The 18,462-nt window shown below is 43.5% G+C and overlaps 1 protein-coding gene across 2 annotated transcripts in view; it reads left to right on the forward strand.

Annotated features, from left to right (window-relative positions):
* Positions 1 to 18,462, forward strand: part of LOC126100408 (scavenger receptor class B member 1-like) — a 276,724-nt gene that overhangs the window by 52,524 nt on the left and 205,738 nt on the right. The gene's annotated exons all lie outside the window — the stretch shown is intronic.

Here is an 18,462-nt window from a genome sequence, read left to right on the forward strand (position 1 = left end):
CAGTTTGAAAGTTTGAAAATATAAATTGTAATCAATAACTCATATCAAATATGAATTAAAAATTGTTCGTTGTGTTATTTTTTGCTTTTACTTGTTTGTAAGGTTTTTTAAGTTTTTTGTACGCGGTATTGTAACGAAACTTCAGGCTATACAACATTTTTCGTTTTTTGCGTACTGAATGGTTTTCTGGACTACAGTTTCGTGAAAGGGAAACAGAGCTACTGAATCAGTTGTAGTGTCTGATCTTGGTCCCTGATCGTTGTTATTACAAACGATACATTGACTGTGAATTGAAGTCGCTTAAAACAAATAGGTCAATCGGTTGGGTACATTGATACATGATTTCGATGTATCCCACAAAGAATGTGTGTGTAATAAAATGATTGAACTGTAATTCTCCGAGATGTAATTGTTCGGATGTTGGACACAGTGAGAAATTTGGAAATTTGTGGTAAGTTCAGTGGGAGCAAACTGCTGAGGTCATCGGTCCCTAGGCTTAAACACTACTTAATCTAACTGAAACTAACTTACGCTAAGGACAACACGCACACCCATGTCCCAGCGAGCACTTGAACCTCCGATGGGGGAGCAAGGTAACAGCATGGTTATTATTGAAACTGTTTGGCGGCCCGAGAGACGAAGTCGGCACATTTGCCTTCCCCGGGCAAGTGCTCTACCGACCGATCTATCCAAGCACAACTCACACTTCGTCTTCACAGCTTCAATTCTGCCAGTACCTCGTCTGTTACCTTCCAAACTTCACAGAAGCTATTCTGTGAAACCACACACACACACACACACACACACACACACACACACACACACACACACACACACACAAACACACAAACAGAGGATGATCTATGGCATGGGATAGTCACAAGTAGAATCAGTCAATTCCTGCAAATAACTACTGGAAACAATTTTTAGAGTATGCGATGTACTGGTCACTTAGGCCCATGTCTCACTCGTAGTATGCGGGAAAAATGCGTTCTGGCTGTGAAGGAGATGGTTTTGTAAGCAATCATGCAATCAATCCTACAATATTGCTCAATGATACTAAAAGGGGTATAAATTATACACAAAAGAGGGAATCACAAATGGTTACAGCTTTGTCTGACCCACGAGACAGTGTGAAGGAAATGTTGAAGAACCTGAATTTGGAGGCAACTGAAGATTGACATCAACTATCACGAGAATGCTTAGAAAGTTTTAGGAATCTGTGTTGAATGATATAAGAGTGTACTGCAAACCCTTACCTTGGGTCCGAAGTGACTAGACTGATGGCAGCACTCATAGCCGCATCCAAGCAATTATTCTTCCTGTACTCCGTACGCTTGCGGAAGAAGAATACACTCTAAAAGATGGTACATCATCAAGTGCCATCGTTTATGTACGTGGCAGGCGTTTGCAGAATATGGATGTAGGTGCAGGACCCAGCGCGCGCGGCTTTGGTCCGGATCTGCGTCAGCTCACCCGTATTGCAAAATTTCGAGCTACTTGTTACGTCATACAAACAGGTCAAGTACAGATTACACTTAATTAGTTCAGTGTCTTACGTAACTGACCACTTTCTCTCACTGCAGGCGTGCTCAGTTGTTAAGTCTTCGAAGTACTCCCTCCACAAAAAATTCACCTAATCCAGGTACTGAAGGCTCCAGTTATGCATACCTATGTATCTGACTTCGTATCTATAAAGTGCCTAGGGGTCTGATGATGGCCTTAATTAGACGTCGAAGTCTCTTCCCTGAATAAAATAACGTCTTTTGACAACATACGGCTGTTCGAAGATTTTTTTTTTTTTTGGTAAATATAATTTTTCGATCAGCACTGTAATTTGCCGTTCTAGAGGGCAGCTCTATATCGAAGTACTAGTGACTTAAATGTTTGGGGTGAAAGGATGTCAATAATATAATGCTGCCTGAAAATTAAAGGCGAGCTACATAATGTAAAATACGTTTTCATGCGTTTCTTGGATGGATAGACTGTACTGCAGCTTTTTATTTTGTCATCTTGAAGTAAAATTTTATAGTCTCACATTAACGTATTAAGCGTATTAAATGAACTTCCTCCTCTTCGTTCCTGTTCAGGTGTTCTCATAACAAAAGACCTTTTTAAGGTATACATGATTGGGCGGGGGCCTGCAGAAATTTAGTCGGTGCTTTGATCGTTTGTGTAAAATGGTGCAAATTTTCGGAAATCCTCAGAAAAATTAGCGGGGGAATTGGGTAATATACAGTTCGGGCCGAAAACAAGGGGCAACAATAACCACTGAAGACCAAGAGAGAGTGTTCCTATTTGAAAGCTAGTAGTTACAGGGATGCAGTTTTTCTCCCGTTTGTTGAACCTATATATCGAAATACTAGTGACTGAAATGTTCGGAGTGAAAGGAGGTCAATAACATACTGCTGCGTGAAACTTAAAGGTGAGCTAGATAAAGTAAAATAACATATTAACAAGTTCGTACAAATGAATTAAAGTGCGGTAGCTTGTTGCCAGAGGTCTCCCAGTCGTTCACAGAGAGCCGGATGTCACGCATAATCTTAGGTTAACGTGACTGCAGCGCCAAGTGCGGCGGGACTCGCAAAAGAAGACAGTTGAAGTAAAGGGAAAGGACAGTGTGTCAGTTACCGAGCAGTTTCAGTGCACTGTGATGTTCTTTGTTACAAGATGGCCCGGAGACAATGGGTGATTTCACAGGGAAAGAATGTTTGGAAACTAAAAGAAGGACGACATGTGATACGTGTAGCCCAGGAGTTTTCTGTTGTACACAGGATTGTTTCACGTGCACGGGGAGCGTTCCGGACCACAGGCGCTGCTGTCTGTAGGACACAAGGTGGGTGACCACGATCAAGTACAGTAGCAGCTGACCGCTACGTTGTGCGGGCCGCACGTCAAGCACCGCGTGCAATTGCTATCAGGTGTACCAGAACTGCGAGGCACGCAGTCTTACGCTCCACAATGGACCGTGATTCCAAGAGGGCAGGGGGAGGGTGACGTGGTTGGTCTCTTTTCCCGGCAACCAGTACGTTGTGTTCCTTTGGCAGCCGCACCTCGGTGAGACCGTCTGTAACGGTGCTAAAAGCATAGGGACCAACGAGAAGTGGGGTAGCGTGCTCTTCTCGAATGGCAGCAGATTCAGTTAGTCAAGTGATTCTCGACATCCTCTTATAGCGAGAAGTGAAAACACGTCACGTACCCATGAACATAATAGTAATGGTAGTTCAGCTGTTATATCGCAAGCAGGCATAACAGCACATGGGCGTACTGACCTCAAAATATTTGAAAAGTGTACACTCACCGGTCAACGTTGTTGTGACACGGTACTTCTTCCGTATGTGCTTCTGTTCGTGCGTTCCACCCTGAATTAATTTTTACTGATGACTATGCGCGATCGCATCTACGAGTGCATGCAGAATAGCTCCTTGAACGAGAAGATTTTCGAGAATGGCCTGACCTGCCCATTCCACCGACTTAAATCTCATCGAGCACGTGAGGAATGATGCATTGGAGAGACGTACTGCAGCACGTTTGCGTGGGCTAACTACCATCCACCAGCTGATAACCACTCTAACACAAGAACTTCTCACCAATCTTGTGGCTGGCATCGGAGAACATTGCAGAGCGTACATTCCCGCCTGTACTGAACACACGCCCTGCTCAGGACCATGTTCCGCGCTTTATAACGTCAATATTTTGTATCGCGGTGAACTCAGTGATATTACTGAATTGAAATAAAAGTGTCAATGCTGTTGGTCTCATTGCGTCCTTCTTTCACTTAACTTCCGCACTATACTGTATCAGTCCTTTCCACGCGTAGTCCAAGTTCCATTGAGCTGTCATTTGTCAGTGACACATTATGCGAAAATTACTTTGGTCCTTACGTTTTGGACACCAGTGTATGATGCACCGTTGACGCTCTTCTCATAAGTGAAAATGAGGAAGACTTACAGGCACTTTCATGGTAAATATTCACTCTGCAATAATGTGAACACAGACTTCCATTACAGGTATTCCTGAATGGCGTCAACGATGTAAGAGCACAGAATATGGACAAAGACTAGATACAAGAAAGAGGAAAATGGTGAAGACTATTAGAAATGAGGTACCATAAAAATCAGGGAGCACGATGGAGAGGATAATTCTGTTGTCTTGGAAATAAAATAACGCAGGATAGTCGAAAAGAGATGGATGTGAGAAGTAGGCAAACAAGCAAAGCATTCCTCCTGCTGTGAGACATGACAATTTGGGGAACAAACATGTGAGAATCTGCGTCTACAATACAGTAGTATATGGAGGCGAGTAATTGATGTAAGAACAGAAAAGAAGAGACTTTTAGCATATAAAAATGTGTTCTTTGGAAGGATGTTGCAAGTTTGGTGGGCTAATAAGAAATCAGAGATTCTCCACAAAATCGACGAGCGAAGAAAATACTGACTAGAGTAAATGAGAGGATAATAGGACGTATAGGCAATGTAAGAGGACAAAAAATATAGGTGAAACCACAGAAAGGAGTACAGCCAACAATTCATCGAGTATTTGTGTGTAGGTGATACTTTGAAATGGAAAGGCAGACACAGGAGTAAAATAATAAGGTACAGACTAGGGCTGGGGCATCGTCAGCACACTTCTAACTGCGATATACACCCACGCTTCACGAACCAAAGATGTACTTAAGGGCCTCTTTCCAGCCAGTTCCTTCCAATCTCGTAATTTCTTCTATCTGGGAAGGAGGACGCAGCTGGTAGTTCGATTTAACAGTAGCATGAAAGGTGTCATAAATCCATCAGTGTGGGTGGCCATACAAGTTCCGAGTGACCGGTCAGCTATGCCGGAAGTCTGCCAAAAGACCAGAGGACTATTGAACTGAACATATACCTTCAGCTGAAGCTAGGAAAAAAAAATTAATCTAAGCACACAAAGGGCCTGGAGGGCCCATCGCCACCAACCGACGGCCATGTTATCCTACACGATTGGAGTCATAGGATGTGGTATGGAGGCGCGTAGGGTGAGGACACCTCTTCCCCGGCCGCTGTCCGTTGTAGGGAGCTAGCATCGGGAGACAGAATGCACACCTTTCCACTCCATGAGAACTCCACGATAGTGCCGAGAGTCGGATTCAGGTACTTCGGACAGTAGTCCGCTGCACTGACCTCTCAGCTATGCAGCCACACTGAACTGAAAGTAGGCAAGTAATAAAAATCGTGGAAAGAGTGTATGCTAATGTGATAAGCCGACTCAAAGGTGAATTTTCTCAATGATGAAGCTGGCTGCAAAGGTCACAGTCATCAAATGTGGATTGCTAGCCATTAAAAATGGAACAGCAGGAAAACGGCATTCAACAACAGTCACACTGGCGTGAAGTGTATCCTATTCCTGGATATGCAAATGACTTGTATTTCAGCATAACACCGCCATGCACATAGGAGTAACGCTATACAGGGTGGTCCATTGATCGTGACAGGGCCAAATATCTCATGAAATAAGCGTCAAACGAAAAAACTACAAAGAAATAAACTTGTCTAGCTCGATGGGGAAAACCTGATGGCGCTATAGTTGGCCCGCAAGATGGAGCTGCCATAGGTCAAACGGATATCAACTGCGTTTTTTTAAAAATAGGAACCCCTATGTTTTATTACATATTCGTGTTGTACGTAGAGAAATATGAATGTTTTAGTGCGACCACTTTTTCCCTTTGTGATAGTTAGCGCTTTAGTAGTCACAAACATATGGCTCACAATTTTAGACTAACGGTTGGTAACACGTAGGTTTTTAAACTTAAAATACAGAACGTAGGTACGTTTGAACATTTTGTGTCGGTTGTTCCAATGTGATACATGTACCTTTGTGAACTTATCATTTCTGAGAACGCATGATTACCTGTAAATACCACATTAATGTAATAAATGCTCAAAATGATGTCCGTCAACCTCATTGCATTTGGCAATACGTGTAACGACATTCCTCTCAACAGCGAGTAGTTCGCCTTCTGTAATGTTCGCACATGCTTGACAATGCGCTGACGCATGTTGTCAGGCGTTGTCAGTGGATCACGATGGCAAATATCCTTCAACTTTCCCCACAGAAAGAAATCCAGTGTCGTCATATCCGGTGAACGTGCGGGCCATGGTATGGTGCTTCGACGACCAATCCACCTGTCATTAATTAAGCTATTCAATACCGCTTCAACCGCACGCGAGCTATGTGCCGGATATCCATCATGTTGGAAGTACATCGCCATTCTGTCATGGAGTGAAACATCTTGTAGTAACATCGGTAGAACATTACGTAGGAATTCAGCATACATTGCACCATTTAGATTGCCATCGATAAAATAGGAGGCAATTATCCTTCCACCCATAATGCCGCACCGTACATTAACCCGCCAAGGTCTCTGACGTTCCACTTGTCACAGACATCTTGGATTTTCCGTTGGCCAATAGTGCATATTATGTCGGTTTATGTTACCGCTGTTGGTAAATGACGCTTCGTCGCTAAATAGAACGCGTGAAAAAAATCAGTCATCGTCCCATAATTTCTTTTGTGACCAGTGGCAGAACTGTACACGACGTTCAAAGCCATCGCTTGCAATTCCTGGTGCGTAGAAATATGGTACGGATGCGATCGATGTTGATGAGGCATTCTCAACACCGACGTTTTTGAGATTCCCGATTCTTGCAGAATTTGTCTGCTACTGACGTGCGGAATAGCCGCGACCGCAGCTAAAACACCTACTTGGCCATCATTATTTGTTACAGGTTGTGGTTGACGTTTCACATGTGGCTGAACACTGCCTGTTTCCTTAAATAACTTAACTATCCGGTGAACGGTCCGGACACGTGGATGATGTCGTCCAGGATACCGAGCAGCATACATAGCACACGCCCGTTGGGCATTTTCATCACAATAGCCATACATTAACACGATATAGACCTTTCCGCAATCGGTAAAAGGTCCATTTTAACACGGGTAATGTATCACGAAGCAAATACCATCCGCATTGGCGGAATGTTCCGTGTTATCACGTACTTATACGTTTGTGACTTTTACAGCGCCATCTATCAAAGCGAAAAAAGTGGTCGAACTGAAACATTCCTATTTCTTTATGTACTACACGAATATGTATTACAAATGGGGGTTCCTATTTAAAAAAAAGCGCAATTGATAACCGATGACCTATGGCACCGCCACCTAGCGGGCCAACCACAGCACCATCTGGTTTCCCCCTTCAAGCTAGACGAGTTTCGTTCTTTGTAGTTTTTTCGTTTGATGCTTATTTCGTGAGATATATGGCCCGGTCACTATCAATGGACCACCCTGTATACAGTCTGTACATTAGAAATTCGCACCAGGTCTCTCACTCATAAACAGCGTTTCAGCGTTAGTTGTTTGTGAGTAGCTTGTATTATACTTCATGTAAGGAAGAGAAATGCCTAATACAACGTGTCAGAATTACACAGCACTAGGATCGAGTCCTTCGAGATTGCAGTTTATCGTTCTGTAACAGTGCTGCTCAAGTTCATTGAGATTCCAAGGTTGCTATACAAATATGGAATCTGTTTTAGAAAGGCCGTAGCGCCAGGAGGAATCTCAGCGGCTCCGTACAAGCAGCGCCTATTTCCTAGGGGACAGACGTGTCGTTCGGTCGACTGAACAGGATCGTACAGCTACATAATCTTCCTTGAGTCAGAAAATGGTCTCCTTTAAAATAAGACAAATATCCACTTAGTTTGACGACGCCTGGAGCTACCTTCCCGTTTGATTTAATTAGTCCCTTCCCAATTAGGTACAACGTTTATTTGTTCGTGAGGCATCGGGGTGGAACGGTGCCTCTCTCGTGGCTCAGTTGCTCCGTAATGGCTATTACCCTGTGCACTTCATGACTGAATGCTGCACGCAAGCTGCCACACCTGAAATAATGTCAACTGTGTGTAGTTACCCTAAAGTGGCGTAATAAGCTGTTGAGCTGTAGAGCTGGGCCAGAAGTCGAAAAAGGAGCGATCAGTGTTGAAAACATACGTATTCCTTATTTAAATAAAAGACAACAACCTTATGACGCCAGTAAAATAGCTTTCAAAAACAAGTAAGGAATTGAACAACCTGTCTAGTATTAACGAAGAAATGAGTTTAGCAATTAACGTCAGAAATGATCTTACAAACAATTAAGGAACTGAGTAATTTGTCAAACATTAACAGATATTTAAAGCCAGCCAAGCTGCATATTAGTAATCAAAGCGTTAATATTCACAAAAATTTTCAATTGGCGTTTAAGTATGATATTTTAAGTGGCTGTAGCAGATTTGACAACAATTAACAGTAACAACACAAGTGATGCGTCGCGTCCGTTGATAGCATAAGTTCAGAACCAGGAGAAGCTAAACAGGTACCGTACAATTCAACACCGCGACGGGCGGCATAACCCGACGGACAGGTTGTGCGGTGTGAGCTCGCCAGCCTCGGGAGTATGGGGAAGTTTCCGTACAACGTGAACTATAACAGACTATGAACTAACCATAGAAAACTAGTAATAGATCACTGATTTACGAAGGGAGGCAATTATTTCATTATGTTACCATTTAGGATCAAACATGAATAAATCAAAAATAAAAATCTGCCCTATCACCGAATATAGGGATAAGAAACAGCAGGCCGGGGTGGCCGAGCGGTTCTAGGCTCTACTGTCTGGAACCGCGCGACCGCTACGGTCGCAGGTTCGAATCCTGCCTCGGGCATGGATGTATGTGATGTCCTTAGGTTGGTTAGGTTTAAGTACTTCTAAGTTCTAGGGGACTGATGACCTCAGACATTAAGTCTCATAGTGCTCAGAGCCATTTGAACAATTTTTGATAAGCAACAAAGCACTTAACAACTGGGTAACAGTCTGATCACTGAAATGAGAAAACCAATAAAGCTTATGTGCCTCCAAAACTAATTAACAGTTATTTGTACTAATTATGCAGCAGGAACACTCATTAAACACTATTTTAAAAATGGAAGAAAATTCAAACACGCTGACATGTAACATATTTTGCAGTTACACTGTGACCTGGTAGTCAGGGAGAGGCAGGACAAGGAAACGATTGTGGATGAGGCCGTAATCAGCTACCGTTGGCTACAGTAAACAGATACACTTTATTTGAAGAAATAATTTTCAACAATCATTTTAAAATACAGGGTTATTACAAATGATTGAAGCGATTTCACAGCTCTTCAATAACTTTATTATTTGAGATATTTTCACAATGCTTTGCACACACATACAAAAACTCAAAAAGTTTTTTTAGGCATTCACAAATGTTCGATATGTGCCCCTTTAGTGATTCAGCAGACATCAAGCCGATAATCAAGTTCCTCCCACACTCGGCGCAGCATGTCCCCATCAATGAGTTCGAAAGCATCGTTGATGCGAGCTCGCAGTTCTGGCACGTTTCTTGGTAGAGGAGGTTTAAACACTGAATCTTTCACATAACCCCACAGAAAGAAATCGCATGGGGTTAAGTCGGGAGAGCGTGGAGGCCATGACATGAATTGCTGATCATGACCTCCACCACGACCGATCCATCGGTTTTCCAATCTCCTGTTTAAGAAATGCCGAACATCATGATGGGAGTGCGGTGGAGCACCATGCTGTTGAAAGATGAAGTCGGAGCTGTCGGTCTCCAGTTCTGGCATGAGCCAATTTTCCGCGGGCTACGCGTGAAACTTGCCCGCACGCGTTCAACCGTTTCTTCGCTCACTGCTGGCCGACCCGTTGATTTCCCCTTACAGAGGCATCCAGAAGCTTTAAACTGCGCATACCATCGCCGAATGGAGTTAGCAGTTGGTGGGTCTTTGTTGAACTTCGTCCTAAAGTGACGTTGCACTGTTATGACTGACTGATGTGAGTGCATTTCAAGCACGACATACGCTTTCTCGGCTCCTGTCGCCATTTTGTCTCACTGCGCTCTCGAGCGCTCTGGGGGCAGAAACCTGAAGTGCGGCTTCAGCCGAACAAAACTTTATGAGTTTTTCTACGTATCTGTAGTGTGTCGTGACCATATGTCAATGAATGGAGCTACAGTGAATTTATGAAATCGCTTCAATCATTTGTAATAGCCCTGTATTTTATCACACTGACGATTGAAGGCCATACTAAGAAACAATGCAAAATTATTTGTCGTCTGACGGCCACAAGCAACTTGAGAATACTCAACAGCTGAAGGCCTGAATTACAAGTGAGGAAGGCAGTTGCACGTTATCAGCTGCTAAGATATTTTCTTCTTAAACAATCAAAAAATGTAGCAAGCTATAGTAACGGCTGAAGCCCTTACTAAGAAAGAACTGTAAACTATTTGTCAGCCGAACGCCACAAGCAATGTTACAAACAATTAACGGTGGAGGGCCTGATTTACAGGTGAGGAAGGCAATTACACTTCAAAACATTAAGGTACATTTTAAACAATTATGCTAACTTGACGAAGTAAGGTTTAGAGATCCACAGACAGTGCTCCCTGGATCGATCTGAAGATGGTCACTATAGCTGTGTAAGCAGTGAGACTGGCAGCCAAGAGTAATGTTCACTTAAGGAGGGCAACTCAACTAGAAACGGTTTAAACGCCGATCAAACCTCTTACCACATCCACCTAATGCCAGAAAACCAGTACAACGATGGAACAATTCAGGTGAGGCCAAAGTGACAGATAGCACTACGTCTTCAGAATCCAGTGTTTCGAACACCAAAAGGCCGAAGGAATCACTATAATCAAGGCATGCAAGGAAAAAAAAAACTGTCCATACCCCAATCAAGGAAGCTGCCAAATTACATGCTATGCCGGACAGCCACGGAAAGACGAGGAAAGGTACACTACCGCAAATTACACAAACTACCAGGGCAGGTAACTGGGGCGTTAAGGACTAATAGGCACTAAGATACCGCTGGTTGCACTTCACCAAAAACAACACCAAATTCCAACTAATATCAACCAGCAGAAGGCAGCTAACAGTTTCCACCAACCTGACAAATCTCACTTGTTGCGGGTGGTCTCACCGACCTTTGGAGCAGCAACACGCAAACAACAGCGAGATCTTAAACAGTGGAGGTTTCACTACTGGATAAGGTTCACTCGACGTCAAACGTCCTGGGTTCGGTCGTCGGCTACAGCTCTCGATCCGACAGCGCCTACACGCCACCATTGGTCTCAGCCTGCCCTGGCCCTGCGGACGTCCTCGCTGCTCCGTCCAAAGCCTAACTGCCTGACACACGACGACCCGGATAAATCAGCGGTCGTACCAAAGATAGTACCGCAGTACTGGCTATCGATAACCGCTGCGGATGCCACTCACGGAGAAAAAGTACACTCTTATTTTAGCAGAAATTATCATAGAAAATCTCAAGGTGCGCCAGCTAACAATTCCAACAAAATGTTTTATAAATACATAACTAAACTGATTACAGTGATAGACTCACCTCATTAAAATGTTTTAAAAATCCTTAACTGAAATGATTACAATGAAAAGATACTCTGATTAAATTATACTAATCCTACTAAAATGTCTTGCAAATGCTTAACTACAATGATTACAGTGAAAAGGCTCTCTGATTAAGACTTCACTCTTCACTATATTTAAAAGGAAGAACAACACACAGCCGGCCGCGGTGGCAGTGCGGTTCTAGGCACTGCTGTCCGGAACCGCGGGACTGCTACGGTCGCAGGTTCGAATCCTGCCTCGGGCATGGATATGTGTGATGTCCTTAGGTTAGTTAGGTTTACGTAGTTCTAGGTTCTAGGGGACTGATGACCCAAGATGTTAAGTCCCACAGTGCTCACAGCCAGTTTTTGAAGAAAAACATACAATTCAGACCTCAACTTGGTCCGCGGTAATCCACTCAAAATATGATCAATTTAAACAGGCTGTGCTGATTAACGTAACTCCAAAAGCTCAGTAACACAGACCACTGAGCATTCACGCATTACGCAAGCAGCTGCGATTAACTTCTGTTACGAAACAAAGTTGCTTCTATTAAGGTAAACGTGAGCTCTTTGGGAGCAAACCCCATTAAGCAGCAGACACAGAAGGCCTTCGAGAAAGGAGAAACTACTCGGAGCACTACGACATCAACAAAACACGGCACGGATGCCACAAAAAGGCTCACCAAAAATATTTGATTAATCAACAGCGAACTCTCACTCAGAATCTCCACACGCTCGCCACAGGCACATTTCCAGACAATCATCGCCATCACAGCCTACCCAAAACAACGTCTTCGTTGGATGAGGTCTCTGCTCCGCTAAAGCTGTTTACTATCGCCTTCAGACTGTGGAGGTAAAGCGACTTCGCGCCCCACAGGAGCTCCTTCCGATTCGGCCAGCAAATTCCCACTGTCAACCTTCGTATCACTCAAATCTCCTTGCGCGGAGAACCACCAAAGTTCGTGGTCCGCTACCGTGATATAGCAATTGATTGATAGATACAGTTTTAATATGAAGAGACGAGGAGTTACTAATTGAGTTAATAACTGCCTTCAAACTTTGAGATGACGGTGAAATAATATTTCGACAAACGGAATGCGTTACCTGAAGTACTTCAACCTTTCTGCATTTACACACACAGAAAATGTGAACGTCTAAGGCACATCAGACTGGTCAACAACTATATAACTAACATCCAATAATTAATTGTAAGTTTAACCTGCATTGCACTGAGGGTACGATGTGCACTATCGTCGATGGTATTTTTTTTTATAAATGTAACATTTGCTTCTGATACACTGAAGCGCCAAGGAAAGTAGTATATACTTGCATATTTGAATACAATCTAAACAGGCAGAATACGGCTTTGCGGTCGGAAACGCCTATACAACAAAAGTGTGTGGCGCAGTTGTTACATCTGTAACTGCTGCTGCAATGGCAGATTATCAAGATTTAAGTGACTTTGAGGGTGGTGTTATAGTCGGCGCACGAACGATGGGACACACCGAGGTAGCGATGAAGTGGGGATTTTCCCGTACGGCCATTTCAAGAGTGTACTGAGAATATTAGGAATTCGGTAAAACATCAAATCTCCGACATCACTGCGGCCGGAAAAGGATCCTGCAGGAACGGGACCAACGACGACTGAAGAGATTCTTTGAACTTACAGAAGTGCAACCCTTCCACAAACTGCTGCAGATTTCAATGTTGAGCTGTCAACAAGTATCAGCGTGCGAACCATCCAACGAAACATCATCGATGTGGGCTTTCGGAGCCGAAGGCATCCTCGTGTACCCTTGATAACTGCACTACACAAGGCTTTACGCCTCTCCTGGGCCCGTCAAAACTGACATTGGACTGTTGATGACTGCAAAAACGTTGCGTGGTCGGCCGAGTCTCGTTTCAAATTGTATCAAGCGCGGGGAGTGGGCAGTTGGAGTGATATGGGAATTTTGACACGTCTAGATAGGACTCCGACAGGTGACACGCACTTCAGCATCCTGTCTGATCACCTGCATCCACTCATGTCCATTGAGCATTCAGACGGACTTGGCTAATTCCAGCAAAACAATGTAACACCCCACAAGTCCAGAATTGCTACAGAGTGGCTCCAGGAACATTCTGAGTTTAAACACGGCCGCTGGTCCCGAAACTCCCCAGACATTCATCATCTCTATGATGCCTAGCAACGTGCTGTTCAGAAGATATCTCCAACCCGTCGTACTCTTACCCGATTTACGGACAATTCCCACCAGCACTACTTCAGACATTAGTCAAGTCCTTGCCACGTCGTGTTGCGGCAATTCTGCGTACACGCGGGGATCCCACAGGATATCACGCAGATGTACCAGTGTCTTTCGCTCTTCAGTTTAGATGAAAGAATGCAAAATTACTTTGTAAATATGTGAAAGACAATATTTGACAGAACATGGTGCAGAAATACTCAATAACACTTTAATATCGTGACGCTCAATGGAAGTTAACTTTTAGTGGACTTTCTGCACCACAGTGCCTATACTGCTTAACAGTTAATTTGGCACTAATCCTTTTGTTGTCATCTTCGTTGCGTATTTCGCAGACCTATGACACATTTGCTTCAGGAAGCCGGATTATTATGTAGAAGAATTCGTCATATTAGTTGATTGTAGGAAATTTGATTTTAGCTTGTACCTGATTTCTTTTGTAAATTTTAAATACGGCACAAATTTTAAAGAAATGGAATACTGGACGTTGTTACGCTAACTACTTACGTAATGAAACATGTAAGACAAGTTTCAGCGAACAAGTAAGTAAGTATTCAGATTAAAAGCACCACAACTGCGAGAGACTGGCTTCAAAAAAGCATATAACGTTTCATAATGGCTTCGTGGAATGCATCCACTAGTTTCACAACAAGTATAATAAAAAAATCTTAAGTCCGTAGTTACTTCAGTGGTCAGATATATTGTCTCTGTAGTCAATACTATTAAGTTTCGCATAGCTGTAATTAAATATTGAGCTCAGTACAACATCTCACATTCCGTGCAAGCCGCTGTGTCCAATGTATAAATAGCCACTCATCATCAGCAAGACGCATTACAACGCCCATTCGATCGGTGCAAAATTGGCTTTCAAAGACTTGCAGGAAAAGTGACAACATACTCCACCATGTCAGTGTACAGTCGCTTTATAATTGTCTGTTTCTAAAGTTGCATTTTTACGTCCGCAGCTCGTGGTCGTGCGGTAGCGTTCTCGCTTCCCACGCCCGGGTTCCCGGGTTCGATTCCCGGCGGGGTCAGGGATTTTCTCTGCCTCGTGATGACTGGGTGTTGTGTGATGTCCTTAGGTTAGTTAGGTTCAAGTAGTTCTGAGTTCTAGGGGACTGATGACCATAGACGTTAAGTCCCATAGTGCTCAGAGCCAGTTGAACCAGTTGCATTTTTACTCTGGTCATCCGAGACTTAGTTCGTGTACTCACAGATGTTCACATGAGCAGCTCTTCACAAAGATACACAGAAAAACTGATGAAAAGGAGGGATTATATCGCATTATGTGTCCAGCGATATGTCCCCCAACATAGCCGTTGTCAAATTGGGGGTGCGCGCCCTTCCTGAGTGACCCAGAGAGTAATGGAGGGGTATCACAGGTTTTCAATGAAATATTTATATTTGATATTAAGTCGGAAAAAGTCTTCCGATGAATAAATTTTTCTAGTGCTGTATTCTCATTTTCACGAACCATCTTAGGAAGCTGCCTCATCGGTGATTTGTTATCATACTTCACAACACCTCAGATCATGACAGCAAGAATGGTGAGGAAAGTCACATTTCATCACACAGCCCCAGTCACTGATCACCCGCACGGTTAGCCACTTACCAAACATTCCACAGCCTCTAAAGACAATAAGCCGTTGAAATTGAGACCGCCACTTCCTTGCAATAAGAAGAGTTTCTTCTTCACTCCCATTCTGACGGTCCACCCGATTCCAACTAGTCTTCCGGGGCCAGATGAAACTTAATGAGGCAGCTGGAAGTTGATTTCTACTGCGTGCTAAGTGGAAGTAGGTAACGGGATTTAAAATAAAGTGTTCCCATAAGTAAGTGGCTAATTCGCAGTGGTAACATGAGATCCCATGGAAGTGACTCTCTTCTCCTTCGAAAGTTCGTAGTTCTAACAAGGAAAAATATTTGAATTTAGTCAAAGTGCATTCCCCTTTCGTATCTTCCTCTGTGCCTATCAGAAACATTAGCTCTGAATGGAAAACCTAAGTGATTAAAAATCAAGTTCATTATCTGACATTAGACTTTATCAGCATTCTTTTGAACAATGATAATCGAACAAAATGTGTTCTCTGTTTCAAGATATTAACTGACGATAGCAAGTGGAAGATTATGCAGTGAAGTACATGTATTTGTTCAATTTCAAAAACTGCACTCGCAGCCGTGGTTGTTTATTAATTAGCTGCATTTGCCATCTTGCACCGCCTTTGAATAATACAAATATACGATAATTTTTAAGAAAGTTAACATATGATGTGTCGAATTATTGTTATTTTTACTAGCTGACAAACCCGGCATCGCCCGGGCATTCATTTTGCCAATTGTCTATTAGAAGCATAACCTCGTATGTACTCTTGCAATAAACTTGGTGTGAGATGATTCCGGACAGATTCGATATGCTGGGTGAAACTGCTCCCCGTATATACAACATAATTTTGTAAACATCTCTATGGCATCGCCTCTTTCTAGCTCTATACACGGCTTATGTATTTACCTACCGTCGTTTGTACTTTGCAGTTGACTGCTGTCAAAAGTAAAGCCAGGTGTCAGGGATTTCCTTAAGTAGACTCGACTGTAGGAGTATCTTAGTGATATTAAAACTTGATGCATGATGTGACACTTTTTCGCGCATGTTAGTGTTCATGCCTTCATATATCTTGAACTATGTGCCACAAGATGATGTATTTGTGAAGGTAATTCAGCAGCATATGTGGATACTGTCTGCGAAATACTATGTGATCAAAACTCAGCGGACATCCCCCAAAACATACGTTTTTCATATTAGGTGCATTTGCTGCCACCTGCTGCCAGTACTCCACATCAGCGACCACAGTAGTCATTAGACATTGTGAGAGAGCAGAATGAGGCGCTCCGAGGAACTCACGGACTTCGAACGTACCAACAGGTGATTTGGTACCACTGATGTCATATGTCTGTACGCGAGATTTCCACACTCTTAAACATCCCTAGGTCCACTGTTTCCGTTGTGATAGTGTAGTGGAAAAGTGAAGGGACACGTACAGCTTAAAAGTGTGCAGGCCGAACTCGTCTGTTGACCGCCTACAGTTGAAGAGGGTGGTAATGTGTAATAGGCAGACATCTATCCAGACCGTCACACAGGAATTCCAAACTTCATCAGACTCCACTGCAAGTACTATGACAGGCGGGAAGTGGGAAAACTTGGATTTCATGGTCGAGCGACTGCTCATAAGCCACACATGACGCCGGTAAATGCCAAACGACGCTTGCTTAGTGTAAGGAGCGTAGACATTGGATGATTGAACAGTGGAAAAGCGTTGTGTGGAGTGACGAATCACGTTACACAACGTGACGATGCGGTGGCAGGCTGTATGCCGAATGTTCGGTGAACATCATCTGTCAGTGTGTGTAGTGCCAACAGTAAAATTAGTCCGCCGCTCGTGGTCTCGCGGTAGCGTTCTCGCTTCCCGAGCACGGGGTCCCGGGTTCGATTCCCGGCGGGGTCAGGGATTTTCACCTGCCTCGAGATGACTGGGTGTTTGTGTTGTCCTCATCATTTCATCATCATCCAGGAAAGTGGCGAAATTGGACTGAGCAAAGGTTGGGAAATTGTACGGGCGCTGATAACCACGCAGTTGAGCGCCACACAAACCAAAACATCATCATCATCATCATCATCAACAGTAAAATTCGGAGGTGGTGATGTTCTGTTGTGGTCGTGTTTTTCATGGAGTGGGTTTGCACCCCTTGTTATCCGTGGTACTATCACAGGACAGGCCTACATTGATATTTTAAGGACCTTCTTGCTTCCCATTGTTGAAGAGCAATTCGGGGATCACGATAGCGACTTTCAACATGATCGAGCAACTGTTCATAATGCACGGCCTATGGCGGAGTGGTTGACAGTAACATCCCTTTAATGGACTGGCCTGCACAAAGTCCAGACGCGAGACTGTATTAATACTGGACCATGTCTCTTTAGGCAGTTTGTAGTTTAGTGTGTTCCGAAGAAGGCGTGGTTACCCGCGCCGAAACCTAGCCAGTTTCTATTTGCAATCCAGGCGGATTCTTTACAATCATTAAATTATTCACGATTGCTCACGCGCTGAAGTGTTAGAAGTTCTCACGTTTAGATTATTACTATTATTATTGTAGTTGTAGTACCTGATAATTGCAATAATTAGCAGCAGTAAATGGATAGCATGGGCTGTTTTTATAAAGTGCTAAGGAAGGAATCCAAAAGAGGGGGTGGTTAAATAAATTTATGTTACAGAAGAGGGGTGCAATGGAGAAAAATTTGAGAACCACTACCATAATTGACATGTTGTGCGTCGGGCATGCTGGGAGGGCGAGTGAATGGTGATGACAGGCTTTGGGCCACTAGGTTGCTGCTCTTGTGGTCTTCAATCCAGAGACTGGTTTGATGCAGCTCTCCAAGCTACTCTACCCTGTGCACGCTTCTTCATCTCCCAGCGCCTACTGCAACCTACATCCTTCTGAATCTGCTTAGTGTGTTCATCTCTTGGTCTCCCTCTACGATTTTTACCCTCCACGCTGCCCTCCAATACTAAATTGGTGATCCCTTAATGCCTCAGAACATGTCCTACCAAAGGATCCCTTCTTCTAGTCAAGGTGTGCCACAAATTTCTCTTCTCCCTAATTCTATTCAATACCTCATCATTAGATATGTGATCTACCAATCTAAACTTCAACATTCTTCCGTAGCACCACATTTCGAAAGTTTCTATTCTCTTCTTGTCTAAACTATTTATCGT

This window comes from Schistocerca cancellata, chromosome 9 (genome assembly GCF_023864275.1).
Source record: "Schistocerca cancellata isolate TAMUIC-IGC-003103 chromosome 9, iqSchCanc2.1, whole genome shotgun sequence".
Taxonomy (NCBI): Eukaryota; Metazoa; Arthropoda; class Insecta; order Orthoptera; family Acrididae; genus Schistocerca; species Schistocerca cancellata.